The sequence below is a fragment of the Leptonychotes weddellii genome, chromosome 1 (genome assembly GCF_054177405.1).
Source record: "Leptonychotes weddellii isolate Sample4059 chromosome 1, ASM5417740v2, whole genome shotgun sequence".
NCBI classification, from domain to species: domain Eukaryota; kingdom Metazoa; phylum Chordata; class Mammalia; order Carnivora; family Phocidae; genus Leptonychotes; species Leptonychotes weddellii.
Genome location: NC_138369.1, coordinates 158,750,730 through 158,772,788, shown reverse-complemented (window position 1 = coordinate 158,772,788; position 22,059 = coordinate 158,750,730). Strand labels below are relative to the sequence as shown.

Genomic DNA, 22,059 nt, shown 5'->3' with positions numbered 1-22,059 from the left:
AGAGATTATTACTTTTTTTTTATACTGAGAAAAGCTCTGGAATTAGAAAAATTAGTTTTCTTTAAGGTTTCATTGTTAGTCTTTATTTTCCCAAAGAATTATGAGTCTTCTATCCTAATACATCATCTTATTCAAGTCAGATGTAACATCATGTACTATAGTTATGTTGGATAACATTGGTAACTGTTCTCAGCATTCAGAAGACCATGAACATGCTGGGAAAGCAACAAAGTTGAGTCGTTTATATAAAGATAATAGCCAGTAGGTCCATCAGGCTTGGGGTGATAAATCTTCATAATATTCAAAAATGATTTAAGAAGTTTTCATTGTTTTTCTGTGTGTATAGCTAAATTATTACCAATCAGTTGGATCTAGAAAATACACACACACAGACACACATAACACACAACTCTCTCTCTCTCTCCATATATATGTATTCACACACACACACACACACACACACGCACCCATAATGATGAAGATAAGTCCTTCACTATAGCAATTTCATCATGTAATTATAATAAACCTACATCAAAAATAAGGTGTAAACGAGGTCAAATTCAGAAATAAATAGAATCTTTAATAGACATGTACTTAAAAAGGCATCTATGTAAAGGACTAAAGAACTGAAGTATCAAATAACAAGTTAAGACTTAAACCTTTAAATGCTCATTTACTAGAATTATTTGTTAAACTACAATTATTTCAAATATTAAAAAGGAGAGCATTTGTATTTCAGCAAAACAATTAAAATTATCCTATTTTAAAAGCTTTTTGCTCTATAATAGTATAATGGCATTACTACTGATATAATTTGTCCTATTAATGCAGGAATTAATAATATGCTGGTACCTGGCTCAGGTCTTACATACATAGTTCAAGGTATTTGCATAGCATTTAGCAGGTTGTGATGACTATGCTGTAGCTATGTAAGCCTGAAAAGTAAAATCCATTCAGAATGCCTTAAGATAATCATTTTCATTCAGAATTGTATAAACTGAGTTTTCTGTTGATGCAGATTTCTCTTCTTTAGCTCTTAGATATTTTTGATTCTTTCAAATTATACTCTATAAAATAGATTTGATGCTACACTAGGTGAATTTGTGTATTACAAGATTACTAGAGGTTGATCTTCCATTATTTCAGTTACATACAATCTGATACAATAAACTTACTCACTGACATGCAAAACGAATTATGCTCTCACTTAATGAGAAAACCATGCTCCAACACACAGTTGCTATTCAAGTAAATTCATTCACGCCTACATGTTATTAGGTACTAAATTACCTTTAAAATAATTCAGTAATTTAAAAAGTAGAAGGTTTGTATTAGAGGATTTTTAGAGCAAAAGAAAAAATGTAATTTTAGCACAGGCAACCATTTTTAGCATGAATTCGCTGATCTAGAAAATTACTTTAATGCACATATCAATATACACGCCAGTTGCTTATATTTCAGCAATTTAAAAAAATCTATGAATACATTTTTTGTGTGTAATGAAAACATACAAGCAATTTTCATAGTAAAATCATAAATTTGCCTTTATTACTGTTATTCCAGGAAAATGAAGTTTTAATTGGTAAGTTTTTATTTAATTAGTTAAAATTAATAACAAGTATAAAATGGGAAAGCATCATTCGTTCTAGGTTTAGTGTAGTCTTTCTGTATTGAGAAAATTAAATGTATCAATAGAAAAATGCATCTTTAGCTTGTTTATGATAAAAGAGACCTGATAGCACTTAAGATTTGAGAAAAAGGACATTCGTCTTAAAGAAGAATATGAAAGAGAGAGATTATTATTTTATTAAATACCACTACTTGGATGTCTCAAATTCATGTACATTACTGAATTTAAATCATCATTTTCATTTTTAATATCATTTTAAAACTCCATGCCTGTTATAATGTTTGGTATACAGTGGACACTGGTTAAATTGTTTTTGGATGGATAGTTGAATAGAAAATCATTTAAAATGAGATCTAGTTTGAAATTCCCATCTTACCATTCCCTAACTATTTACTTTAAAACTTATGACTTACTGTTATTTATGCTGTTGATGACAATAATATACATCCTGAAGTTATTTCTGCTCTTTACTTAGAAGGGACTGTATTTTTGTGCATGGGGGAAGTGTAATATTTCAACATAAGTTGTAAAGCATTTTTAACAAAATTTTTTTATTTCTAATATCTTACATAAGTAAATGCCCAAGAATAATTGTTTTTACTTCCCAATTATGTTGATTATATCTATTTACTCGAAGATTCCCATGTTGAAAGAAAAATATGAACCCTGTATAACCTTTGTTATTTGCTAAGTATTTGAAAAATGGGATATATCTTTTGTATGCCAGAAAGTTCTGCTAAATAATATGACTTGATTTGATATGGTCTTTGAATCACAATTTAATTCATTCCTGTTTATTTGTTCCTCTAGTATAAATCAGGTTATACATTATTTATTCATGTTTCCTTTTAAACCATCTCAAATTCATTGCTTATTATATTTCCAAAGTGTACATAAATATGCATATATTTCTTTCGCTAACTTTCATCTGCTTATGCAAATTTTTCATTTTGTATTTCAGCATTATCATTTTCATAAATAAATTCCTTATGACATTCTTCTCATGACATTCTAATGTATCTAGTTGCATGGAGATTATTTGCTGTATTTTAAACTCATGTTTTCAAGGTTGGTTCTTCTCCTCTCACCTTTTCCCATATTTCTTTGCTGTTCTTTTTACTGTCTTACCTTTTATTCCAATATTCCTGATTTAAAATAAAATTTCATTTATAGAGTTTTCCCACAATTTACATCATTCAGTACAAATGTATAAAATGAGTGCTCAGTAAGAACCTTACCTTAAATTGGCAAACTTACAGCCAAACCAATTTATAGAATACCTTTTCAAGTGTCTCAATTTAGAGCAGCAATAGAAGCTAGTCAGGACCACACAGAAATGATGAACAATCTTCAGGAAGCAAACTTTAAAATCAAAGTAGATGAACCACTATTGTTACATCCCATCTCATATGCATTTGGCAAGGTATGCATAGGTACAGATTCTATCCTCTTCAACACCTCAGCCAGCAAACAGTAGGAAAATCCTTATTGATTTCTGTATGAAGGTCAAGGGGAGGTGATCTAGGATATCCATTTGGACAGGACCTAATTTGGCTAGCCTAACACTAGCAAGAGAAAAACTTTTGGAATGTTTAGGGGAAAGAAGAAGATTAAAATGGGATTGTTAGTGTGTTTTTATTATTTGGTGGTTTAAAATGCACTTATTGAAAAGCATTATTTAGAAAGGGTGTCATTTCTATTTCCTGTTGAAGGAATGTTTCAGCATCAATATTGTATGTATACACTGTTCTAAATAAAAAATAATTGTTTTATTATTACTATAACTCATATGTTTTTTATATATATGATGTCACTCACATCCTATTGTTTTTCTAACTTGTCACTCTACTCTCTTAGCCTCAGGTTCCTTTTCTCCTAAAGTTGTTTTGGTTCACTTTTACTTGTCCATTTAACTATATCTCCCCATCTGAACAGAAACCTTTGCATGCCATTCTAATGACACTCTTTTCATACACTTTATTTGCATTGTGTAACACACAAATAAATCCCTCTTGCCAAATGCACATGATAGTTCTGATTTCCTTTAGCACAAGAGGACTTATGACTTGATAAGGTTTAATCACTGTTAAATCTAAGATGGAATTTTGCTCTAAGCCATTGTCCACTTATAAGATTATGAGTAGAATAGTTAGGGAAATTCTAGGTATTTCATGACCACAGGTCTGTATGGGTCATATTTTTGGTCAAAGGAGAATGTGCGTTCTTGTGTATAACTTGATGGTTTTTTTTTTTTTTTTGCAGTCAATGTTTCCTTTTAAACATAAAATTTATTTTTGGATGACTTAATATTTGTAAAGCAACTCTGAGAAACAATCATACCATGCCTAAATTCTCCCATGTTCAACCTGGACATCTTTTTATTATTTTCTATATGCTACACATCTGTAGATAGTGTGTTCTTACCATAAGAGTAAAGAAAATTGGACAGATGTACATTTGTGAGGATTATTAGTCAATGATTAGTCAATTCCTTATGTTTTCTATTAGATTTCCTTAATTATTTATTTTAAGAACAGAAGTAAATAGTACAACAGGTAGGTTAACAATGATTATTCTGGTGAAAGTGTGAGAGACTAAGAAATACCTAGTGGGCCGGTAGCATTTTTATCAGCATACCACAAAGAAAAAAAGAAGTATTTCTTGGGCTTCCACAGCACTTAAAAATGAATAACATTTAAAATAAAGATCAAGACTATTTAAGAGAAATCTGCAATGTGAGGTGAGGTGTACTCTTATTTACCTTTATAATATATTTTTATTTTCATTTAAGTTTTGTTAATATTGCCATTAGGGGAGAAAAAAAGAGTGGACATCAGGCCAATTATTCAAAAAAGACTGTGCTGACTCACACATAATAATAACTACTGACTAAAAATAAGCACCTGTTTTGAAGTACCTTTCCTGAAGTGGGAAAAAAACTGGTACTGGTTAGTCTTACTCTTCTCAGTCTGCCTGGTGGATCAAAGTGAACATTCGTGAAATAATTTTCCATGGAACAGACAGAAGTCGTCTGAATCAGAATGAAGATTATACAGCATAATTGCTACTAAGTTGTATAAAGACGTAAACAACAAAACAACAACATCTCCCTCAAATTCTGTATTCTCTCTTCAATCTCTTTTGTTTAATCTCATTGTCAAGTTTCTTCAAAAGTGTTCATTACACTTAATATCTTCCTTTGATCACCTCTCATTTTCTAAACATTGTGTTCTGCTTTCTCCTTTCATTTTTTCAATTAATCTTTTCATGGCAAAGCCCCTAAGGCTTATTGGTGGTCACTCCCCATGGACATGACTCTGATCTTTTATAAACGTGGTTTTCCCTCAATATTTGAAGTATGAAAATCTTTCATTCTTATTTTTGTCCCTGCCTTTAGATGTACCACTCTCTCTTCAATAATCAACTACTTTAGTCTCCTCATCCAATAGCTGCTGTTTTGTTCATGTTATCCTACTTCTGTTCACTTGGGTAGTCACTTTCTACATTGACTCTGGGCTTGACCCTGTGACTAGTTTTGGCCAATGGAACAATAACAAACTTGAAACAAGAAGAGACTTGGAAAATGCTTGCTCATTGGGCTGTACTCTTGGGAGCTAGGAGCTATGATATCAAGCCCAGTTACCACCTGTCATCCCAGATGACAGCCAGCCTATCGCCAGAAGCAGAGCCCCCTAAAACAGATGACTGGTAATTGACCATGGATGTATTAGGGAGCCAAGATTATAAGAACTGCCCAATGAAGCCCACTACAAATTGGCATTTCACAGAACTGTGTATTACAAAAATGGTAGTCGATGTATGGCACTGTTTGGGGGTGGTTTGCTAAAATGAAAAAAAAAGTTAACAAATACACTACTTTTCCTTTTGTGCCTAGATCTTAATTAGTGACACTACCATTTATTCTATCATCTATCTGGAAACCCAAAGTTATTCTCAATTGTTTTCTTTCCATCCTGTGTTTCATCAGTTGGTCTTTAATTCTTGCTGTTATTTTTTTTTTTATCTTGCTGTTATTTTTAAACCTCAAATTATTTTAATACTGAAATAATTGAATGTTTTATAAACTTAATATATATTTTTGATAACTTTTGACATATGCTAGAATGATTAAGGCAATAACTAGAAGTAGAATGATTTGTTCATGTTGGAATATGGATTTAAGTGCCTCTTTCCACCCTTAGGTTCCATCCATTATCTCATAACACACAATATTTCGATTATCTTATATGGTGTAGGTATGAGCCTATTCTTGATTCTTTTATGTTATTTCATTAATTCTGAGCCTTTTGAAAGACTTTAAAAGTCCTCCTTCTCAAAAATAATATAGAGAATGAAAAGATAGTCTATTTGGTGAGGCTTTTTTCATTATAAAAACCAAGAGTTGTGTCTGTAGTTGTTTCACTAAGATGTAAAATCTCCATCATCTTGATTCCTCGTTTAACCAAAGACTGTTTGCACAGCTTGCAAATCATACATTTGCAGGCAATTAAATCTCTATAGTGCCTCTCTCTCATGGCTATGTTTGCCAGCTTTCTGGACCAGAATTTCTATTCTCATTTACAAAGCTAAGTAATACCCACAAAATCCTTGAAGGAATTTAAAATTACGTTTCTGACAATTAGAGTACAAGGGTGAAAACTATTAAATGTTTGGCACTGGATAGTTATATGAGCAAGTGTCTTTTCTTATTACACCTATCATAAGTGCTCTGCACAGGAAGCATTTAAAAATATTGCCAATATTTCTTAGCTACTTACACCTTGCTACTTCACTTAGAAAGACATGCCCTTTCTAAAGTAATCATGGAAACAAATGAAAATAAGTCTTCTGTCAAGCACCCACTCAACATGGCTTTGTGAGTGGATTGAGTATATCATAGGACGTTGTCAATGTTGACCTTATTGAAACAACTCCTATCAAGTATTATAGTATGTAGTATGCTTCTACACTTTATTTCTTTTCATTTGCATTCAATGTGCCTTACTCATAGTAGGTGTACAATAAATAATGTTAGAATAAGTAAAAATTAACAAACAGTAAATTATTTCTCTATTCAGATTTCTTTCCTAACTTTTTTTACCCCTGTGTCAGCAAGAAATATATCCTGTTATACTATAATTAATGGGGGAAATACATAGTTTTGGAGTCTAAGAAACATATGCCACCTCTTAAAAACTTCCCCTTTAAATTAATGTTTGGTTAGAGGAGAAAACTTATATGGAGGCAAGAGAGAATTCTAAAATACAGAATTTGAATATAGGTGATAAAAAACTAAATCTTACAAGACTGATGGGCACTTCACTGGGTCAGTGTGAGTGAGGGTGGGCAGATGCAGAGACAGATAAGGGACAGCTACATGAATTTAATCAGACTGCGTTCTTGAGAGTATATATTTAAAATTCAGCTAAATAAGAATGTGATACAATAAAGAATGCTGAGATTAATCCTTTAATTGTTTTTGTCTTGGAAATTTTTATCAAAACTGAGCCTGCTTTTGCACTTTTTTAACATGACGTCAACAAAATGTAAATTAAGTTTAGTAATCTACAAGTTGACAGGTAGTTTTCCCATTCATATAAGAAAAATATTATTAGAAATAAACAACTGTCCTACTTTTTATATTCAGATTCTTTTTTTTTTCTGGTTTATATCTTAAAACAACTAGCATATTCAAAGTTAGATCTATGTGTTTGGATACATGCTGTTATGTTATAAACAGAAGTATTTATAGGGATTTGGTTAAATGAAGTAGCAAATGCACAAAAATAAGCCATTAAAAATGGCTTAATACTCAATTCAAACCACTGATGACCACTATTTATGGATAAGAGTGTACCCTATTTTCTCACCAACACTTCTGCTTTCTATTTGGCATTTATCCAAATTTCTGCTGTGTTAACATTTGCTCCTGGGAGGAGATGAAGGAAAAAAGGTCCATAAGGTTTCCATTGGCCCAGATAGTAGAAACATCTGCTGGATTCATGGGCAGCTTGCTGGCCCAAGTCATCAGGGAGAGTTGATGCTTATCAACCCTGCCATATGAATCGATATTTCCTGTGCCCTGGGGCTACACAAGCTTAATCAAGAAAAAATAAGGAAGCACACTACATGTCAAAATTCCCTCATTAAATAAGCATTATATATTTTTAAAGTAACTATCATGGCATTATAAATTATGAGTTTAGTAGTAATGAAATTCAAATTGTAACAAATAGCAGATTTTATTGAATTTTATCATACATTAGACAATTTTGAGTAATGATGGATTCCATGCATTTAGAACTTTGCTTACAGAGATTTGACCCTTAAATGTGAAGAGCCAGTTATTGTTCTTGGAGAGAAAGAGTTTGTCAAAAAATTATGTACCACATTTTTTTATAGTCATCTTTGTAGGTACCTTTAAATTAGCTGGTCAGTTATTTAAATGGTGAGATTTGGGAGTATAGTCGTGAACATAAATTTAATGAATTATTACTAAATATAATTATTGATTTTTAACACACACACATTTGCTATTTCAAAAATAGTTGTATTCAGAAGTGTATACCTATTGCCATCTTGCTGTCAATACCTCAAACACTTGCAATTTTTGTTTTGTTTTGTTTTATTTTTACAATTATTCTCTGTGTCTGTGGCTTATCATATTCAGTGCCCTAAATTTGAAAAATCTGTACCTTCCAAGGGTTTATTAAAATTTTTGCAAAACACAGCATTCAATGGATATCTAAATTTAAGCAATGAGATGTATCAGCTGTTACTAATAATATGCATAATGTAATATACATCTTATTTATATATTATATATAGAGAAAAATACATATCTTATATTTATCTTTCTATCTATATTTATCTATCTATCTATCTAACACAGCATACATCTTTGGTTTCAGATCTGTCAAAGCATATAAGAGTAGGAATTTGAAATTAAAATCCATTATTGCACAAATTATATGTAGAATTCATGAAATATGGCAGTCTGTTTAGTTTCAATCTGATCTGGAAAGGAAACAGGACAAACAGGAACAGTTTTGAGCATGGATAATGCAACTACTCTATTTTTATTGGAAGAGCATTTACTTCAGCAGACAGACTATGCCAAAATGATACTTTTTATTAATCTGATATTCTGGTTGCAGGGCCCACTTTACTAGAACAGCCGCACAATTCTTGGTTTCATGTATATGATAATACCCATGACACAACAGGCTTTATCCAACATCAAGTGTATCCAAAGGTCACAAGACAAGTGATACAACAAGGATATCAAGAACTAGCAGAAGCTTTGTGACTCCCTGAAATGCTTCTGAGTGTGCACAGTTACTCCTTATCCAAGACTAGACTGAGTCGATTTAGGTACTATACCTCAGAGAAGCCTCCAGCTCTGGAGTCTATTCAGCTTTCTTTTTCTTTTCTTTTCTTTTTTTTTTTTAAATATTTTATTTATCTATTTATTTGAGAGAGAGTGAGAGAGAGCACAAGCAGGAGGAGCCGCAGAGGGAGAGGAAGAAGCAGGCTCCCTGCTGAGCCGGGAGCCCAACTCTGGGCTATATCCCAGGACCCCACCAGGATCATGATCTGAACAGAAGCCCTACGCTTAACCCACTAAGCCACTCAGGCACCCCTGGAGTCTATTCAGTTTTGATGCCTTAGTAGTCACGCAGCCTTCACAAGATTATGTCACCAGTTCCCATTCTCTGGTACAACGTCATTTAGTCAGTCCTCATTTATTATTCAGTAAATACTCCCAACAGTGAAATGTAGGTGCTTAGTCTAGTACACAACCACCTCCCCAGTTCTCATTTATTTTGGATCCAGTATACACCCATGAACTCCTTGAATTGCAAAGATGATTCAACCAAGAGTCAACTTTTTAGGATTTCCCGAAACTGAAGGAAAGCCCAAGAACCAGCTGTTAACGCTTTATTTCCAGTATTGTAGTGAAGGGATCACTGGTGTTGCTATCAATAATTTTTTTTTCAGTTATCATTTTGCAACCATCTCTCCAGAAAATGCATTCTTAAAATTTAAGGAATCAGTTGAGATATTTTCAATTCCAACTCACTTTATTTTATTGAAGTTTGATTTTAATAATTTCCATTTGAAACATTCCAATTCATTATAATTTTCTATTAACAGATAAAAAAATATAGTAACCCCAAAAAGGGATATGAAAAGATGGCATTAATTCTTTTTCTGCCTCATCAGAAGTAGAATTCTTTGAGCTGACTTATCTGCACAAATCTATACAAAGTATTAAGTTTCATTTTAATATTCTCCCACAGCAGTTTCCACTTACTCTCATAGGGCAGTGTTCCCCTAGATCTAATGTGGCACTACAAAGGACTTGAACATCAAAGCACGTAAACAAGGACAAGATGGGTGAAATCAACATTAATGAAATCTTTGTGCATTCAGAAATGATCAAACAGTGAAAAACACATCCTATTAACCACTGTGTTATTACTTTTTTTTTTCAAAAGAGAGCTTGTTCCTTAGAGAATAGTCCAAGTTGATTTATGTTACCACATATTGATCAACACTTACATAATTCAGGTGGTATCATTGTGAACGCGTTTCATGTGTTCAAAAATATGTGCCCACTATGTCCACGGCAATATCATGTGCCTGTTAGAGAATGAAAAGTAACATGTGTTTCTGCCTCTGCTATCAAGAATTTTCCACATGTCTCAGGTTCACATACTAATAGTTTCCTGGGGCATAAAAATACTGTTATTAGAACAGCACAGAACAGAACAGCAAATACTCATTTCTATTATATTAATCAAAGGAAGAATTGTTTTATAAAGTTTATAAAAGACACTCTTATACAGGAGAAAAATTCAAGTATTTTATTACCTCACTTTGCAGTCCTTTGGGAACTCATTATTTATTTGAAAGCATGGTATTGTTATCCATTCAGGGAAATACATCTTTGAAAAAGAACACTGTTTTAAAAATAGTGTGTACATCCATAGATAGTTTACCAGCAGTACTTTCCTTTCTCCCAGATAACCACTGCAGCTTTTAAAACAAGCAATAAAACAGAAATTCTCCATTATTAATAACAAGGCACTTCCCAAAGCAATGACATTTCAGAGTGGAAGTAAGGAATAAATTGTCTCTCAAAGAGTTGGGGGGGAGATATGGAAATATAGGTAACGATTCTGTTTTGGTACAAAGTCAAGTCAGTGAAACATGGGTCTCCATTTACTAGATTATTTACAGTATAAAATAAAAAAAAATACCAAGATTAGTTACCTTTACAAATTATCCCATGATTTAATGAATTCTTTGATATTTTCTCAATAAGTTTCTTGATTATAAACACTATTTTTACGGTGATTCATTTCAAAGACTAAAAATCCTTGATTCAGGAATAATGATTAATCACCAGAAAAACTGTCTTCCCTGAATGTATATTCAGTCACTCCCCTCAATGGCTTACCATTGCATGTTAGAATAAATGTGAGCTCCTTATTAAGACATAAAAAGCCCTGCATGACCTGGCCTTGACGTTTTTTCCTACCTTGAATTGGGCCATTAGTCTGTTGTTTTTCAGGCACCAGACTCAGTAGTTTTTGTTTTTTGTTTTGTTTTGTTTTGTTTTTAGTTCCTTCAATATTCAACCTCTTTCCTGCCTCTGGCTTAGGATCTTTTACATCAGGTAACTTACTTTTCGAATACTGGCCACCCCTCTCCAACATTTTGTCCTCTGGCAATTTTTAAATGGCTGGGTCTTTCTCCCCATTTAGGTTTCAGCTGAAATTTCACCACCTTCTTAGCCAGGCTTTCCTGTATAAATTTCTGTTTTCTTGTTTTACTGCTTATCTCTAGGCTGTAAGTTCTAAAGATAAAACTGTACATCATTTCTAGCCTGTTCATAGTTTTATCTCTAGCACCTACCATTTTAAGCACATTCTTGGCACAAAGAATATATTTGTTGAATAAATTAATGTCATGAAGTATATCTTATAGGCAAAATCCACTACAAAGGTGAAGATAATTTTCAGAGAGCCTTAACATTGTATACATTCATGTGTATAGTTCATATGCCTAATATGAACTGATTGCACATTATTGGACAACATGTTTGATATCATATTTTTTCTTAGATATATCTTAAGTGTATCTATGACATCTCAAAATTTCTTATTGCATCCTTTAATCCAAAGAGTTATAATTCAAATAGACATCTCTGTTGCTTTTTTACATGAATATATCTATTCAATGTTCCAATGCAATTATTTAAATTTTCTGCAGAGAATAAAATATGAAAAGAACATTAATCTATAGGCAACTTGGCTAATAGTCAATACAATTTTATGCTTGCTGAGTATGCAAATATGTGGCACAATCCAAAAGAAAGATGTTATCAAAATATGTCTCCTACAACTAAGTGAAATCACTAATTAGCAACAATATATTAAGCAACAATTAATTTGATTTGGTATATATATATTTTTTCATCTGGAATGAGGAAATACCAGCATAAAAACCAGACTGAAGTCCTAATTGTCTTCTCAATATATTCCTTTCCTTACTATGTTTACCTTATTTTGCTAGCTGTATTTTGTATTTTTTAAGCAATTGTGTATTTGAAGTTGGGATTTAATAATGCTTGCTTTATTTTCTTGCATTTTTTTTTTAAGATTTTATTTATTTATCTGAGAGAATGGGAGACAGAGAGCATGAGAGGGGAAGGGTCAGAGGGAGAAGCAGACCCCCCGCTGAGCAGGGAGCCCGATGTGGGACTCGATCCCGGGACTCCAGGATCATGACCTGAGCCGAAGGCAGTTGCTTAACCAACTGAGCCACCCAGGCGCCCTTTCTTGCATTTTTTTCATTTAATTTGCTCCTAGAAATGTTATTAGGAATTTTAATTCTCCTTGAGGTTATTAAATATTCTAAAATGTATTATAATTCAACTTTATTTTTTCCTTTCTTTAAGTATCTGGACATCCTAAGACCTACAGGGTAACATGGAAAATATGGGTTATCATTTTCCCCCTTCTTATGTGTCATCCTATGCAGGGGCCATGCGAATCTTCTCTGTATCTTTCCAGTTTTAGTATATGCGCTGCTGAAGTGAGCACTTTTCCCCCTTTTTAGTCTCAGGTTGAAGTTTTCCCCAGGAACTTCAATTTTAAACAGTTATGTCCCACCCAGTACATTTTTTTGTTTGTTTCCAGAAGATTGATTATTGTACATTCAGCACTATATTCCTCACCCTGTCTTCAGAAGAGTCCTACCATCTGTGTGTTCCTTTCCAGAATATTTCCTCCAGGTTGACATCTCAATTTAGAATTTAGTTACGTGATTGAGCTTCACTGTGAACTAGACTGTGATTGTGGTCATAAATTTCTTTTCTCTGGAAGGCTGCCTCTCAAATGTTCATCAGTTAGCAAGTAAAGCTAGTCAGTTCTATCTAAGTCTTGCTCATTCACCCTGAAAGCAATATTCTAGAAAGATAAAATGAATTTATACACACATGATAATTACATGTTAGCCTTTTTTGAACTTATAAAAATAATTTAAAAATTCTCTTATTCTTTTATAATGCTTTGTGAGACATGTAGTTTCCTTTTCATTTTAAAATTATTTCCTTTGCTTTTTATTTTTCCACATTACAATACTTGAAGATCTATATGAATAGGAAGAGAAACAGCTTTATGAATATGAATGTGAACAATTCATCAACTTCATTTTTTCTTGAAAAATTATACATGTTCATTCAATAAATTATTTTTGAATTTTTGAGAAGATTCAAAACATTTTAGGGAATAAATTAAATATAGATAAATTAATGAAAACAAATATATTTTAATGTTTTTATTTCAAAAATCTATTTCAGTTACAAAGCTAGATATATTTATATTTAATCTAGTCTGAGTCTATGATATTTTAATAACTTTTTGTTTATCATGCATTTTGACAGAATAATAGGCAAAAAAAAACAAGCAAAGAATGAAAACAACTGGTTTTGTACAAATATATGTTTTTAAAATATTGGGCATTCTTCTAAAAATTGGATAATGTTTTAAAACATACTGAAGCAATACAAGGCAAGAACACTAGGCAAAAACATAAAACAGCATTTCCTAGGATTTTATATTCTCTGAAACTCAGAATTTTATAAATTAAGGAAAATATAAACTTTGTGATATGGCTGAGTAATATAAAATTAATGGATGAAATTGGAGAAATCCACTTTGGGTAGGAAGATAAACTGCTGAGATATCTATAATACAGAAGGCTGAGGTATACAATCTCACAAAAACATTTTTGAAATGTAGGGGATGGGGCACCTGGGTGGCTCAGATGGTTAAGCGTTGCCTTTGGCTCGGGTCATGATCCCGTGGTCCTGGGATCGAGCCCCGCATCGGGCTCCCTGCTCTGCGGGAAGCCTGCTTCTCCCTCTCCCACTCCCCCTGCTTGTGTTCTCTCTCTGGCTGTCTCTCTCTGTGTCAAATAAATAAAATCTTAAAAAAAAAAAAAGAAAAAGAAAAGAAAGAAATGTAGGGGAAGGCGCTGATGTTATATTTCACCTACATTACAAATTTCTTCAGGGCCAGCCCTGATCCTGATAATCAAGAATTGACTCTAATTATAAATTCTATCATAGACACAGCAAATGGTAACTAGTTTTGATATGATGTTGTGCAGTTAACTGGGTCACCTACTCGCAGTCACTGTGCAGGTTAATTGGAAACAAACCAATGGTAATCCCATTGGTTTCCTGGTCTGCTATGACTGTCCAGAAAAAACTATTATCACATTCTGGAAAAGGGGAAGAGAGGTGAAATTTCTACAGGAGAATTATGATTCTCTGGGTCAGGAGCTGTGGGAGCCACTGTAAATCTGAAAGAGCCTTTTGTCATGGATCAGAAGCCAACAAAGGCCCTGGGCCAAGCTTTGAGTACACAGAGATTCTGCTCCAGGAGTCAGGAGCAGGATGGGTCGCTCACAGTGGCCACAGTGAACACCAGGATCTGGTCTCCGGGATTGTAACTGCTGAAGCTGCCGGTTTGGCATTGTCATGCTCTGATATCAGGAGGAGAAAGCCCTTCCAACCTTCCTGGCCTTGCAAGACCCACTGCCTGCCAGCTTTGTTTCTTCCCTTCCTTGGTCTGGCAGTTGCAATGGAACACAGGTCTCCAAAGTGCTTCCTGTCTCTATGGAAACTGGCAAGCAGCACCAGACTGATGGCCATGCTCCACAGTGGCTGGGCAGAGGGGTGACACAGAAGGTGGAGACCAGGTGTTCTACGCTATAAGACAAGCTGAATCCGGAAGGGATAGAGTCAAAGGAAAATAAATTATATGCGGTCACCTAGGAAAACAGAGTACTGAAAGTTGTTCGGACAAACCTAAAAGCTAGAATGAAATCAAGGGAAAATTGCTAGAGAATTCTAAATATTTGAAAGAACAGAGGGACATTTCAAAAGTGGAAACGTTTTGCACTTAGTTATCAGTCTTAATTTTTCCTCCAGTTCCCTTTCTCACATGATAGAGCATTTATTGTACTTCTCTTGAGAATTTTAAGCTTGCATTAATAACATTTGTGCTTTTCAATCCACTAGGCTTTAGGATGCAATACGTGTTTCAGTACACACAACTACTGAGCCACAACTTTCGCATTAGAAGGTTATTTGTTTAGAACGCCTTCAGTAATTTAGTGGAAGTAATAGCATGCTGTGTGTGCGTTTAGGTATATTTTTAGACTCTAAGCAACAAGAATGATCTTGAACTTTCTAAGATTCAGGTTCTTTGTATAAATCCCAAACCTGTTGAACAGATGGGAGCGGGGAGGGAAACACAAAGCTGAGAAAGAGTTGGAAGGGGGGAGACCTAAAGAATAGTAAGCTACCTTTGTATTTCATTTAGAAATGAATTGCCTATTTCTTTTTTTTAAAGATTTTATTTATTCATTCGACAGAGAGACACAGAGAGAGAGGGAACACAAGCGGGGAAGTGAGAGAGGGAGAAGCAGGCTTCCCACAGAGCAGGGAGCCTGATGCGGGGCTCGATCCCAGGACCCTGGGATCACGACCTGAGCCGAAGGCAGACGCCTAACCGACTGAGCCACTCAGGCGCCCCATGAATTGCCTATTTCTGTCCATTTCTTCTATTTAAGAACCTGTAACAATACTGTGTATCTACTGATACATTTGGCACCTGTGCTTTTCATAACCAAAATATGAGAACCTTAATGAGACCAGTATTTTGCATTTAAGGTGGGGTTCTTGAGAGGCCACAAAAATATTTAAAAACAAGTCAAAGCATTATATATGCCACTTGCTTCAGATGCCAGCGACTCTGTCGAATTAAACAATTTTGTAGACTTAGTTGACAGTTTTCACAAAGTATAAATATATTCCCAAAGGAAGAACCAAAATATGGGGCATGTTTATCTCATGAGAAATTTATGATTTCTTATTGAAAAGCGAGATCTTAAATTCTCTTCACATCTTGTTTTTATTTGTTCCCCCTCACTGTTGTTAAGTCCAGTTCGTCCCCTGAGAAAGTTGTGCTCATTTTCAGAAAGAAAAATAATGAGGGTCCTTGGTTCCTGTTAAACAGCCCACAAAAGTTGATCATGTACCCTGACCAACCACTGACTGTAACTCAGTCCCTCTCAGATGTGCAAAGACTCAGTCTCCGCCTGTCTGTCTAGATATATCTCGGGTGATTATTGCCCTGAGTAAGTAAGCACTCATGCACTGTGTGCACTGATCCACTGTTGCGGCCCGCATTTAATCTTTAGTGCAGGAAGAGAGATGGAGAAAACCATCGCCTTCACTCATCATACATTCAGGAGATAGCAAGGCTTGAATAATGACGTTTCTGGAAGCAGAGCCATGTTTTGGGATCAGTGTTCAAACACGCGTTTTTGCCCTGTCTGCTCTCTTTCAACAATACTGCTGGCTTCAAAGATCTCTCTTTGCCGCTTTGCTTATTGCATCTCTGCGGTAATTGCACATCACAGCCTGTCAGCAAGGTCGAGGTGGCCATGATCTCAGAATTTGCTTCTTTATGTACTGTGTGACAGTGTGTTGGGTGCTTGGTGATCAGTCAGTGAAAGCGTGCTTGAAATGTGGGAAGCAAGGACAGCTCTTAACTAACTGAGGTCAACAGGGGTCAAGACTCAGTTGACCTGATTTTGATTTTGGTAATTCCTGATCCAGACAAGAAAAGGTTTGAGCCATTTTTCCCTAAGTATATGAGAAATAGAAACATTGAAGGAATAATGGCAGCTTCTCTGTCTGCTATTTAAAGACAGGGTCAGGAAAGCCATCTTTGCAGACTACTGAATAATTGTTCTTCATTCAAATGTCTTTCACAGCAATAAATCAGCAAATTGTTTCCATATAACTACTGAAACTAGCCTAAATGGTTTTCAATCCCTGACGCTAGTTAGAAATAAATTTGGTAGTCTAAGAAAACTATCAGTTCAACGGTGTAGAGGAAAAAGAGATCAATTTGAAGGACTTTTATTGGAAAAATGATGAGTGGGGGGAAAAAGGACTCTTGGAAAATGATTTGAGGAAAAAGGGGAAAGGGGACTGAAGAGACTCAAAATATGAAGAGAAGAACTTCAAAAATAGAGCTGTATTGCATTGGAAAGAGTTCATTGGTTTTCAGAAAAAAAAAAAAAAATTTATGCTAAATATGTAGGTAAGAGCCCCAACAAGAGACATCAAAGGTGGCTTTTCCAGTGGTGTGCTATGTAAATGATTAACAACTGCCTCTGTGGAGAAAAAAACAAAACAAAACAAAACACTGACTTGAGCTGTTTGCCAATCTCCATAGTGAAAAGACTCTCACTGAGGTCCATTTGAAGCTAGCAGAGTATGTCTTTGAGCATAAAGTGAGAAGAGTTACATTCCCTTGGCTCTCATGAGCTGGGATGAGCCAGCTCTAGCACATCACAGCTTTTACTTGAATTTCAAATGTTCCTTCACTTATTAAAAATAGATGTAAAAATTTAAATGCATCTTTGAAATGTTTAACTCCAAACTCCATGCTTATTTTATAGCAGTTACTCAGTCAGAATTAAGTTCACTTTCTTTTCCAAGCAGTTTTTTGGTTAAGCATGTGAGGTCTGAAGACCGAGTAGGAGGGTTCAGAACCTGGATGCTGTACTTTGTAGCTGTGTGACTGTGGGCACATTATTTAAGCTCTCTTTGCATCTGTTCCCACATCTTCAAGGTAGAGATGATGACAAGGTTGGCATGAAAAGTAAATCACTGATAGAAGAAATGCACTTAGAATAGTGCCTAGAATATTGTGAATGCTCAGATAAGTTTAGCTGTAGTTTTCATATATTTACCATTGGCTTAGTGATTGTAGAAGATGCGATAACAGAGGAAGGGCACTATGAAAATGGCTGTTGGGGCACCTGGGTGGCTCAGTCAGTTGAGCAGCCGACTCTTGGTTTCCGCTCAGGTCATGATCTCAGGGTTGTGCGATTGAGCCCCACATCAGGCTCCATGTGCAGGGAGTCTGCTGGAGAGTCTCTCCCTCACCCTCTCCCTCTGCCCCTCCTGCCATTCTCTCTCTCTCAAAATAAATAAATAAATATTTAAAATGGATGTTGATGAAAGGGAAATTGGACCAGGAAAGGAAAGTAAAATATTTTCCATCTCAGCATCCTGTCCACCTAAGAGGGCTTAGGTAGGGCTTATTATACTCAGTATTCAAGAAAAGTTATTGTCTTGTATGTTTTTCCCCTTTTGGAGCATAAATTTGGCAGTCTTTCTTTTTATGTCCCATTTTGGGTGCTGACAATGGTATTGGATGTGTCTGTTCTAGATTACATCTGTTATATCTTATGTACACTCCTTCATGATTTTCAATTAGAACTTCAAAAAAATGTCTTAAGACAATATACTAATAAGGATTTTATGATTTAAATTCTCCGTATTTTTTTTTTCTTGGTAAAGAATTAGTCTCTCCTCCTCCCTCTCTATTTTGACCATGAACAAATGCAGCAGACTTAGTCATTCTCCTGTCACGGGTTCCCCTACAAGGCCAGCCACTGCTCTAAGAAGATGTTTTCATTTTGGACAATGAGCCCCCACTGGAAGCTCCAACTCTCAATACAGAATGTTAAGCAATGTAACTGATTCAAAGATAAGTAAGATGATGTCATCACCTGCCCTTTAATTATCTTAGAAGCAACTCAAGGAGACTGATATTTTTGCAAATAACAAAAGGGAATAAACACAAGGAGGGGAGGAGAAAATGATGGACATAGGCTGCCTGCAAAAATAGCTAACCTCTACGAGTCCAAATTGCAAGTTTTGTTTCCTTTACATTTGATCATACACTTGTTTGATTAAGAATAACTCCTCTGAAATCTAGGATGGTGCTGAGCTTAGCCAAAGAAAGGATCCTTTTAGAATAAGGCCTCAAATGATATGAACAATGCATTTAAGAAATCCTTATAGATGGGGTGGGGGGAATAAAGAAAGAGTTATGTACCACACCTAGACTGCCTTCTCCCCTGCCTTCACACCCTCTCACAAAGTTTCCCAACTCTGCAGTCTCCTTAGCAAGTTTCTCTTCCTCTGTGCATCTTTCAAATGTTGATTCATATCAGGCAAAGCATGTAGTAAGTCCCCAAAATATTTGTTTAATGAATGCACTAAAAATGAATCCTTAATTTGATAACATATTAATTTTGCTAATTGGGAAAATTAGTAACTTCTTTGGAAAGACTCTCTGAAATTGAATTAAATGACAACCTTGAGCCACAAAGAGTTAAAAGAGAAAAGGATCATTTAACCTGATGCTCTCTCCAGGTTATAACCAGAAGTAAAAGGCAATTCAAAGCTTGAGAAGAAGTTTGACTGTCTACAAAACTGGCTTTTGAATTGATTTTGGAAACCACATATCCTAAGGGTATTTAAGATTAGTAGATTCTCCACATGAGTTTGCTCTCTATTGGGAAAAACTAAATTATTTGACTGTGGGGATTTTAGGCTGCAAGTCCCAGGGAACTGAAGTCATAATACTTTAAAGTCAGAATCCACATGGGGAGAAGATGGAAGGAAGTTGTCCTAGTCTCCTACCTGAGAGGACAAAGAATAGGTGTGCAAGTGTATATAGAGTAACTGGCATGCAGAAGACCCTAACAAATATTACTTTCTTTCTTCTCTGGGCCAGTAAGGAAAGATTGAAATAATTGTCAAAAGTGAGTTCTGAATAGGATAGGATATTCGATGGCAGTTGATATTGACGTCCTCTCTTATTTGATTTTAATGCTACAACTGAAATTTATGAAGACGTAGTTCAGCTAGGTATGCAATTGAAAATCTCATTGTTAAAATGTTTACTCATTTATTTATTTTTATTGTTGTCTAAATCACACTTAAGCAAATAGTGATAAAGTTATTATGACCCAGCAGCCTTTTTGGAAAACTAAGAGTAAAATACTGAACTTTCAGAACAAACCCCAAATGGTTCATTGACTTTATTCCACCATGGAAAATCACTTAACCTCCTAGTGTCAGTTTATCCATCTGTGAAATGAGAAGGCTAATATTTTCTCATGGGGATGTTTTGAAAATTATTTTGCAAATGTAGTGGATGAAATTGTTGCAAGCATCACTGCTCTTTTTCCACTTCTTTAAGGAAGCAGACAATATTATTTATGTACCAGTTGATAGTCAAATGGTCACCCAGAATGAACTGTGTATTCTTATTAGCACTTGTGTGCTTTTTATTACTTAAAGAATCCCTCCTCCCTCACATTGTCGAGTTCATGTGTTACATCAATACTTGGGAATCTGAGCAAAATATCTTAAAATCATTCTGAGCTTCGTATTTATGAACTGGTAATCTGATATCTCTGGTAATTATTCCTTCTTTCTGTTTTAGCTCACTTTTTCTCTTATGTGGTTTTTCGCCTCACCTCACTTCACAAGATTGATAGTTTTCCACGTTTCCCTGCTAGAGGTCACCTCTGAGCTGAAGGCAAAACACATCCCACTCCGGCTCCTGTTGACTTTTAAGTCAACTATCAAAGAATTTATTCCAGACATCTCCTAACCTCAATTTAAAAACTCCACCCTAAAGATTACAGGGAGATATCCTGGGGAGTTGCCATAGTGACTCTAAGAGGTTGGCATTGAGAAGACAAAGCTACTGATAGCAGATTTTATACTTGATAGGCTTAATTATATAACATGGTCATGAACCTCTGAGTTTGTGTCATTTAGGTCTGGAAAGAAATTTTCCCCTTCAGGCTCTTCTGTCTCTTACGGTGCCAATCAACAGGCTTCTTGGTAATAAGATCCTTTATGCCAATAGCTCCAGCCTAACCTCAAGTGGTGCTTGTGGTAATGATAGAATCATTACAAAACTAAAGAAGAAAAGGGAAATATATATCATGGGTGTGATTAAGTCATCATAATGTTCTTGCATACGTAAATTATCCTTGACTTAATGAACTACCTTGCTCACATAATAGTATTTTAACCTGGCTCTGGAAAGTCATTTTTTACCCATGTTGATAATTGTTACCAGACTTGGCAGAGCTCATCTCCAGATCATCTTGCTGAAGTGAAATTTATGTATTATGTTTCCATGTGCATGAATTTTGTTTTAACTACTAGAAGTGTTCTTACTAAGTAAAGTTATTATATGAATTATTTTAATAAATTAGTATGATACTTAGGAAGATAGAATACTTGATTATACTCTAATGATATCCAATTTGACAAGGGTCATTTAAAATATATGTTTTTTTTCTTGATTATAAAAGATTATAAAAGATTATATTCATTGGGGAAAATCAGGAAACTAGAGAAAGGAACAAAGGAGAATATTCTCTCTATCTCCTAGGTTAATCTTTTTAACATTTTGATGGATATTCTACAAGATGAACACTTTTTGAAAAATACTTAACATTGTTTTCTCCAACACATTTCGTGTTTCTAAAAACAGCTACATCTACAAGAAGCTCTGGTAAAATGGGATTCTTTTTTTTTTTATTTCTTTTATCAGAAATTGAATCTAAAGTTCTAGTATCCATATTTCATAGACCTTATTCAGGATTATAAAAGCTACCAGGGAAGTATTTTATATGGTTTCCTCTGCTGCTTTAGAGAGTTCAATTCAGCCAAAATTATTCCAGTGACTTATTTTCAAAGATGACTAGATCCACCCTATATAATTAATGCAAGGCCAAAGGAAATTAATGATAATCATGTTACTATTTGTATATAAATCTTCATGTGTGCCTAGGAGGCAAAGAAGGTTTTCTGGAACACATAAGGGAGTATGAAGGGGTCTTAATGGTATGCAAAACTGTTGTCCCCTGATGAAGGGGTTTCAATTATTTTTTCTGTCTTTTGGTAATATATAGTTTTGTTGTTGTTTGGTTGGTTTAATTTTTTTTTTTTT

General features: G+C 34.6%; 1 protein-coding gene and 1 non-coding gene across 4 annotated transcripts in view; one reads left to right on the top strand and one right to left on the bottom strand.

Annotated features, from left to right (window-relative positions):
• The window catches only part of CADM2 (cell adhesion molecule 2), a 1,012,057-nt gene that overhangs the window by 764,432 nt on the left and 225,566 nt on the right, over nt 1–22,059 (top strand). The window lies entirely within an intron of this gene.
• Nucleotides 12,636–12,744, bottom strand: LOC115945070 (U6 spliceosomal RNA). Its single transcript, XR_004079558.2, has one exon. It is a non-coding gene; the product is annotated as a U6 spliceosomal RNA (small nuclear RNA).